The sequence below is a fragment of the Aythya marila genome (genome assembly GCF_965140915.1).
Source record: "Aythya marila genome assembly, chromosome: W".
Classification (NCBI taxonomy): domain Eukaryota; kingdom Metazoa; phylum Chordata; class Aves; order Anseriformes; family Anatidae; genus Aythya; species Aythya marila.
Genome location: NC_139081.1, coordinates 7,576,790 through 7,585,229, shown reverse-complemented (window position 1 = coordinate 7,585,229; position 8,440 = coordinate 7,576,790).

The following is an 8,440-nucleotide window of genomic DNA, read 5'->3' as shown; positions in this document are numbered from 1 at the left end:
TACAGTCTGGACAACCAAACCTTCCCCTAATAACTCTTTATTAGGCCCGACTACCTTGGAAGTCTCGGGTTATTCCTTCTTTATTAGTATGAGTCCTCCCCTATCTGTTCCGTGTTTGTAAAATCTGACATTTTTCCTAGTACCCAGCTAGTATCGTCCGAGTTTGTTATATTTATATATAGAACCTTGCAAATTTCTTTATTTCCGTGGAAGGTTCCTGTATACCCTATACCATGCCCTCACCACCTGTAACAGGGATACAATTGTCGGTTACAACCTTGCAGCCCATATTCCACCTGTAAGAATTTATCCCGATCAGCCCCGAGTGTCCAGTCTGTAGCAATGGTTTCACACCCCCGGTATGCACAATAATACAAGTTCAGGCATTTACAGTACCCCTTTCCCGGGTTAGAACTTGGGCAGAAATAAAATCCCATATATTCCCAGCATCGGGGCCTCGAGATCAGCTGACATAGTGTAGAAGTAAAGCTTGGCCCCCCCGATGTTATCTGGGTTGCAATAACCTGTTGATCTTAAAGTCCATGTAAAAGGTTGGTGGGGGTGGTGTTGAGTCATTATGCAGGATGAAATCACTGCGAGAACCCCCAAATACCGATAGGAATGGCTGAGGCCCATGTCTTTCCCCACTTATTCAGTCCTCTGCCTCACTCGTCAGTTGGGTTGCAGCCAACTACGAGGTTTTAGTTCTTCTCGGCAGCAGTAGTGTTCTTCAGGGGAGAGCTTCTACCTTAACCCACGGTACCTATCGAGTTTGTCGCAATGTGAGCTTCAGGTCTTTGTTTCCTGGAGCGATCTCCCACTTCTCGTCACAGATGGGTCCTTTAACACAGCTGGCATGTGTCCATCCTTTCTCCACAGTCCAGACGGCTGTTTCTGTAGTAAGCAAAACAATATAGGGGCCTTCCCCATCGTGGTTGTCCTGGTTTCAGTTAGAACAGAATTTTCTTCCTCGTAGCTGGTGGAATGCTGTGTTTTGGCTTGGGATGAGAAGAGTGCTGGTAACACCCCGATGTTTTAATTGTTGCAGAGCAGTGCTTATACCAAGCCAAGGACATCTCAGCCTTTTGCTCTGTCCTGCCAACAGGCAGGCTGGGGGTGCAGTAAGAGCTGGGAGGGGACAGACCCAGGACAGGTGACCCAAACTAGCCAAAGGGGTATTCCATACCATCTGACGTCATGCTAAACAATATATAGGGGTGGCTAGCCAGGGGGAGGGGGGCCAGACTGCTCGGGGTTAGGCTGGGCATCGGTCAGCGGGTGGTGAGCAATTGCATTGTGCATCACTTGTTTGTACATATTATTAGTAGTAGTACTATTATCACCATTGTATTATGGTTATTGTTATTGTTATTGTTATTTCTATTGTTATTGTTATTGTTATTGTTATTGTTATTGTTATTGTTATTGTTATTATTATTTTCCTGTCCTATTAAACTGTCTTTATCTCAACTCACGGGCTTCAGTTTCCATTTCTCTCCCCCGTCCCAGAGAGGGAGGGGGAGGGGGAGGGAACGGCTGCATGGTGTTTAGCTGCCGATCGGGTTAAACCACGACAGTCTTTTTGGCGCCCAATGTGGGGCACGAAAGGTTGAGATAACGGCAGATCTGACCAGAGTGTGTTAAACTAAAATTGGTATAAGTATTAGACCTGCTTAATAGTCACTTGTCATAATGCTGATTGCTTTAATCTCAACTCTGCTGTGCCTGTTTTCCAAATTGAGTATTATAGCACATTATTTTCCGTATGTGCTCTCTGTCATGTTGTTTATCCTCTCCGGGCCCTGGTCTCAGATCATTATGGTACTGTGTGTTGTAGCAATGGCTTACGAGACGATGAGATATCTGGTCATGACTCTAACTTGGTATTTGTACTCAGTAACATCGTCGATTCTGTATTTTGGAAATTGTATCTTGGAAACTATTAGCAATTATACCTATTGTTTTTTTCCATTAGGGAGTCAATCTGTGGAGGGGAAAGGGGAAGATATTTTTTCTTACTTGATTACTCTTCCTTTCTCCTTCACCACCCCTGTATCCTCCTTGATCACCCTCCCTTCCTCCTTCACCACCCTCTTACCCTCCGAGCTTGTTACAATAGCTCTCCAAGATATTGAATGTCCTTGGGATACTCAGACCAGCATAGTCTTGTTGTTATGCCTCCTGAATGCGCTTCAGATTCTGCTTAAAGTTAAACAACTACTTAGGAAGCTCATCCAGAGATCTGCCCGGAGGCAGTATAGTTGTGGGTGGCAGGGAGTATGGGAGGATATGGGAAGGCATCTAGAGCAGCTGGCACCCCCAGTGTTTTGGAAATTCACCCCTGAACAACTGCAAAATCCTCAAAAACTGGCAGAATGCTTGAGAAAAAGGTGTCACGATTCTGGCAGTTCCAAAGTAACACAAATCATTGTAACGTGCTGGGGCCTGGCTCATGCCTATCGAGCTGCCATTGATACTGCTATCAACTTAGTGACAGACCCTGCGGCCACTCCAAGTCCTGTGACAGATCCAATGGCCACTGTGACCCCTATGGTGGATTCTGCAGCTGCTCCAGTCCCAGCTCCTGCAGCTGTTCCAGCTCCAGTTCCTGCAGCTTCTCCAGCTCCGGTTCCTGCAGCCGCTCCAGTTCCGGCTCCTGCAGCCGCTCCAGTCCCAGCTCCTGCAGCTGCTCCAGCTCCGGTTCCTGCAGCTGCTCCAGTTCCGGCTCCTGCAGCTGCTCCAGTCCCAGCTCCTGCAGCTGCTCCAGCTCCGGTTCCTGCAGCCGCTCCAGTTCCGGCTCCTGCAGCTACTCCAGTCCCAGCTCCTGCAACAGCTCCAACTCCAGCTCCTGCAGCCACTCCAGCTCCTGTGGCTGTATCAGAGAAACGAGCTGTAGCAGTGCAAGATGACCCTGCAGAGGGTATTCCAACCCCTGTGGCAGACCCTGTAACGGGGTCAGAGAAACGAGCTGTAGCAGTGCAAGTTGACCCTGCAGAGGGTATTCCAACCTCTGTGGCAGACACTGTAACAAGGTCAGAGAAACGGGCTCTAGCAGTGCAAGCTGCCCCTGTAGAGAAGGTGAAAAAATGGTATAGAGATTCAGGCCCTTTAGAACGCAGAGAGTCTTCTGCCAAATCTAGGTATAGAGACGACGACGACGCTGGGCCATCAAGGATTCAGGAGGAGGAAGATGAGGATGCCGAAAAATCAACAGTAACTACCCGAAGCCTATACGAGCGCGAGCTACGAGATGTGCAAAAAGATTTTGGTCGCTGTATAGGTGAGCAGCTTGTCACCTGGCTGCTCCAGTGCTGGGACACTGGAGCCAATTGTGTGGAATTAGACGGCGGGGAAGCCAGGCAGCTGGGATCCCTTGCTCAAGACGCCGACATTGACAAAGCAATTGCAGATGGAGCACAATCTAACAGCCTCTGGAGGCGTCTCCTCTCAGCTGTGAGGGAAAGGTATCCCTTCAAGGAAGAATTTGTATGTCTACCAGGCAAGTGGACCACTATGGAGAAAGGAATCCAGTACCTGAGGGAATTAGCCATATGGGAAGTGATTTATGAGAATCCAGACCTCGGACAAACATCCAAAGATCCAGATGAGGTCAGGTGTACACGACCCATGTGGCGGAAGTTTGTACGGAGTGCACCATCATCATATGCCAGCTCATTGGCAATAATGGCCTGGAAAGAGGATGAGGAACCCACAGTGGATGAAGTGGCTAAACAACTCCGGCAGTACGAAGAAAGTCTCTCCTCTTCCTTACAGGCCTGTGTCTCAGCTGTGGAGAAACTTTCTGAAAAGGTTCACCAACTTGAAGAGAGATTATTCTCCTCCGCACCTGTACAAAGCAGTGTCTCAGCTATCAGGGGTAGGCGTTCATCCACACAAGGAAGGCGATACGGTGGGTACTCACCCCGTGCCACCCTGTGGTTTTACTTACGAGACCATGGAGAGGACATGAGAAAATCGGAAGGAAAATCTACTGCGACCCTACAGGCACGGGTACGTGAGTTGCAAAAGAAAACAATCAAGAAAAAGGGGTTCTCTGAAAAGTTTGCTGCTCCAACTTCCAGCAGACAGTCCTTCAAACACAGAAACGAAGAAGATTCTGACCAGGATTAGGGGAGCCCTGCCTCCAGCCAGGGGGAGGAAAGGGACAATCGAGTTTATTGGACTGTGTGGATTCGATGGCCTGGCACGTCAGACGCACAGAAGTATAAGGCTTTAGTAGACACCGGTGCACAATGTAATATAATGCCATCGAGCTATAAAGGACCAGAGCCCATCTGTATTTGTGGAGTGACAGGGGGATCTCAGCAGTTGACTGTATTGGAGGCTGAAGTGAGTCTGACTGGGAATGAGTGGGAAAAGCACCGCATTGTGACTGGCCCGGATGCTCCATGTATCCTTGGCATAGACTATCTTAGAAGAGGATATTGCAAGGACCCAAAAGGGTTCCGGTGGGCTTTTGGTATAGCTGCCTTAGAGACAGAGGTCATTAAACAATTATCTACCTTGCCTGGTCTCTCAGAGGACCCCTCTGTTGTGGGGGTGCTGAGGGTCGAAGAACAGCAAGTGCCAATCGCTACCACAACTGTGCACCGGCGGCAATATCACACTAACCGGGACTCCCTGATTCCCATCCATAAGCTAATTCGTCAATTGGAGAGCCAAGGAGTGATCAGCAAGACTCATTCACCTTTCAATAGTCCCATATGGCCAGTGCGAAAGTCTAATGGCGAGTGGAGACTAACAGTGGACTATCGTGGCCTGAATGAAGTGACGCCACCACTGAGTGCTGCAGTGCCGGACATGCTGGAACTTCAGTACGAACTGGAATCGAAGGCAGCCAAGTGGTACGCCACAATTGATATCGCTAATGCATTTTTCTCCATCCCTCTAGCAGCAGAGTGCAGGCCACAATTTGCTTTCACTTGGAGGGGAGTCCAATATACTTGGAATCGGCTGCCCCAGGGGTGGAAACACAGCCCTACCATTTGCCATGGGCTGATCCAGTCTGCGCTAGAGCAGGGGGAAGCTCCTGAACACCTGCAGTACATCGATGACATTATTGTGTGGGGTAACACAGCAGAGGAAGTTTTTGAGAAAGGGAAGAGAATAGTCCAAATCCTTCTGAAAGCCGGTTTTGCCATAAAACAAAATAAAGTCAAAGGACCTGCACGAGAGATCCAGTTTTTAGGAATAAAATGGCAAGGTGGACGCCGTCAAATCCCAATGGATGTGATCAACAAAATAACAGCTATGTCTCCACCAACTAGCAAAAAAGAAACACAGACTTTCCTAGGTGTTGTGGGGTTTTGGAGAATGCACATCCCAAATTACAGTCTGATTGTAAACCCGATCTACCAAGTAACCCGTAAGAAGAATGAGTTTGAATGGGGCCCTGAGCAATGACAAGCCTTTGAACAAATCAAGCAGGAAATAGTCCATGCAGTAGCCCTTGGGCCAGTTCGAACAGGACCAGATGTAAAGAATGTGCTCTACACTGCAGCCGGGGAGAACGGCCCCACCTGGAGCCTCTGGCAGAAAGAGCCTGGGGAAACTCAAGGTCGACCCCTAGAGTTTTGGAGTCAGGGATACAGAGGATCTTAGGCCAGCTACACTTCAACGGAAAAGGAGATATTGGCAGCAATACACTGAATGTTATTACACTAACCAAAGTTCCAGCTTCTCGCACTCTCCTGCCAGCAGGCAGGTTTGGGGTGCAACAAGAGCTGGAAGGGGTCAGACCCAGGACAGCTTACCCAAACTGGCCAAAGGGGTATTCCATACCATCTGACATCATGCTAAACAATATATAGGGGTGGCTAGCTGGGATGGGCGAGGCGGCTGCTCATGGGTAGGCTGGGCATCAGTCAGTGAGTAGTGGTGAGCTATTGCACTGTGCATCACTTGTTTCATTCACATTATTACTATTATTATTATTATTATTATTATTATTATTATTATTATTATCCTTTCTTAATAAACTGTCTTTATCTCAACCTACAGGCTTCACTTTCCCATTTCTCTCCCCCATCCCAGAGAGGGAGGGGGGAGGGTGAGCGAATGGCTGTGTGGTGTTTAGCTGCTGTATAGGAAACACTCCCTAGGCATGCAACCACTCTGTTCATCTAGGGGAGAAAACACTCTGAAGTCATTATATTTCCCAAGAACAGAAAATGTACTGGATAAACTCTCGAGATTTTTATAGCCAAGCCTTTGAATGTAACTTATGTTTGACAGTTATACACATTTTACAAAAAAGGTGAAGCCTTTGCTTTAAATAGGACTGTAGTGGGTTTACGTGGCAAGGTTTTGGTAGTAGGGGGCCATAGGGGTGGCTTCTGTGAGAAGAACCTAGAAGCTCATGTTTGGTAAGGGCCCCACTGCTGACCAGAGCCGAAACAATAAGCAATGTTGTTTTGCGCCTCTGTGAGAGCATATTTAAGACAGGTGTGAGGAATGTTTTAACAATTCTTGTCCATAAAGAACAACTCTGTTTGAATCCTGTCTGCCTCTGGGCTCTGCACTGGCAATTTAATTCTTGAGCCACAGATGCAGTGTGTCCCAGTCTCCCCCTCATTCTAGTCAATTTATCACGTCTTCAGAAAACACTCCTTAAATTTATGAACCTGTTTGCTTTTGCTATTCCGGACTTCTATCTCTAACAGTTACAGCCTTTTTCCTGTCTCCTTCGAGATTAACTTAACACTGCTATAGATGTGTCTGTGAATGGCTGGGGAAGAATGTTTTAATTACTCGTGAAGCGTCAAATAAGAAAGCTGTTTGTGTTTGATGTCTGGGAGTTTCAGAACAACTGATAACAACTAGTGACTGTTATGGGATACTATGCGGATCTTTGGTATCTGGCTAGGGGGGCCGAGAGATTAAGAGGAAGGAAAAAGAAGCTGAAGGACGGCTGGGAGACAAGACCTGCAGAGAATGTTCTATAAACTTGGTATGGTGCCAAGTGAGTACGAAGGGGAGAGGAAGACTACGAGCCTTCAGCATGAAAGACCCCTAGAGACCCCCAGAGGAGACCCCCAGAGGAGACTGCGCATGCTCCAGTAGGAGGGACTGCACCCCGGAAGCTAATTATAATAATCTATTTTTTTTAGAATTAGTAATGAATATGTATTAGTCTAGGAGCATAAAAATCAGCTGCTTGATGTAACTGGTGTGCATCCTGGTGGAGCGGAGACTCCCGGTGCACCCAGCGCTGTTTGCTTACCTCTATTCCTTTATATTCTTTTAATAAATCCTATTTTTTAATTTAATCCTAACTTGAATCCTGAGCCATTTATAACACAGGGAAAAAAAATGCTGCGCCACACAGCAGCTGGGAGAGTGAGAGGAGTGAGGAACAGTCTTGCAGGCACCAAGGTCAGTGAAGAAGGAGGGGGAGAGGTGCTCCAGGCGCTGGAGCAGAAGTCCCCTGCAGCCTGTGGTGAGGACCATGGTGAAGCAGGCTGTCCCCCTGCAGCCCATGGAGTACCACGGTGGAGCAGGGTTCCACGCTGCATCCCCTGGAGGAGACCACAGTGGAGCAGATGGACCTGCCCTGAAGGAGGCTGCGGCCTGTGGAAGACCCCTGACCGAGCAGATTCTGGGCTGTAGCCCGTGAAGAGGAGCCCACACAGGATCAGGTGAAGAGCTGCTGCCTGCAGTAAAGAAGCGCTACAGACTGACCATAACCCCCATTCCCTCGTTCCCCTGTGCCAATCAAGGGGAGGAGGTGGAAGAGGGCAGATGGGGGGAAGGTGCTTTTGGTTTCTTTCCTCTGTTTCTCACTTCTCTAGCTTGTTAGTTGTAGGCAATAAATCTTACTGTCTCTCTACTCTGAGTCTGTTTTGCCTGTCATGATAATTACTGCACGATCTCCTCATCCTTATCTCAACCCCTGAGCCCTTTTCATCACATTTTCTCCCCATTCCTCTTTGAGAAGGGGGAGTGATAGAGCATTTGTAGCGGAGCTCGGCTGCCCACCCGAGTAAAACCACCACAAGGACTAAAGACTGTACTGGTGTTTTTTTTAGAGTATGAAAGGTAATGAATTGTTTTGTTGGAATTTTGGGTACTGGGGAGAACAGTTCTTCTGTCTTGACTAGCAAACCTTTGCTCTGACTTTCTGCATTACTGTATTTCTAATTTCTAAGGTAAATTATATTTTGAATTAATCACTACAGTAATTCAAGATGTCAGTGACTTTTTAAAAGGACTGTACATACATAGCTCAGTGTCTGATAAATACTGAGTTTTGTTGTGTTTTTTTTTTTTTTTTTTTGTATTTATATTCCACCTTCAGTACAAACAAAGTTTAGAGAATAAATTTTTATATGGAAGGGGTAATTAAGCTTGAATTTTGTTTCTTGAAGGCTTAGAGTTAAGCCCATTAAAATACAAGTAACCAGGCAAGTATGTGCCAAAA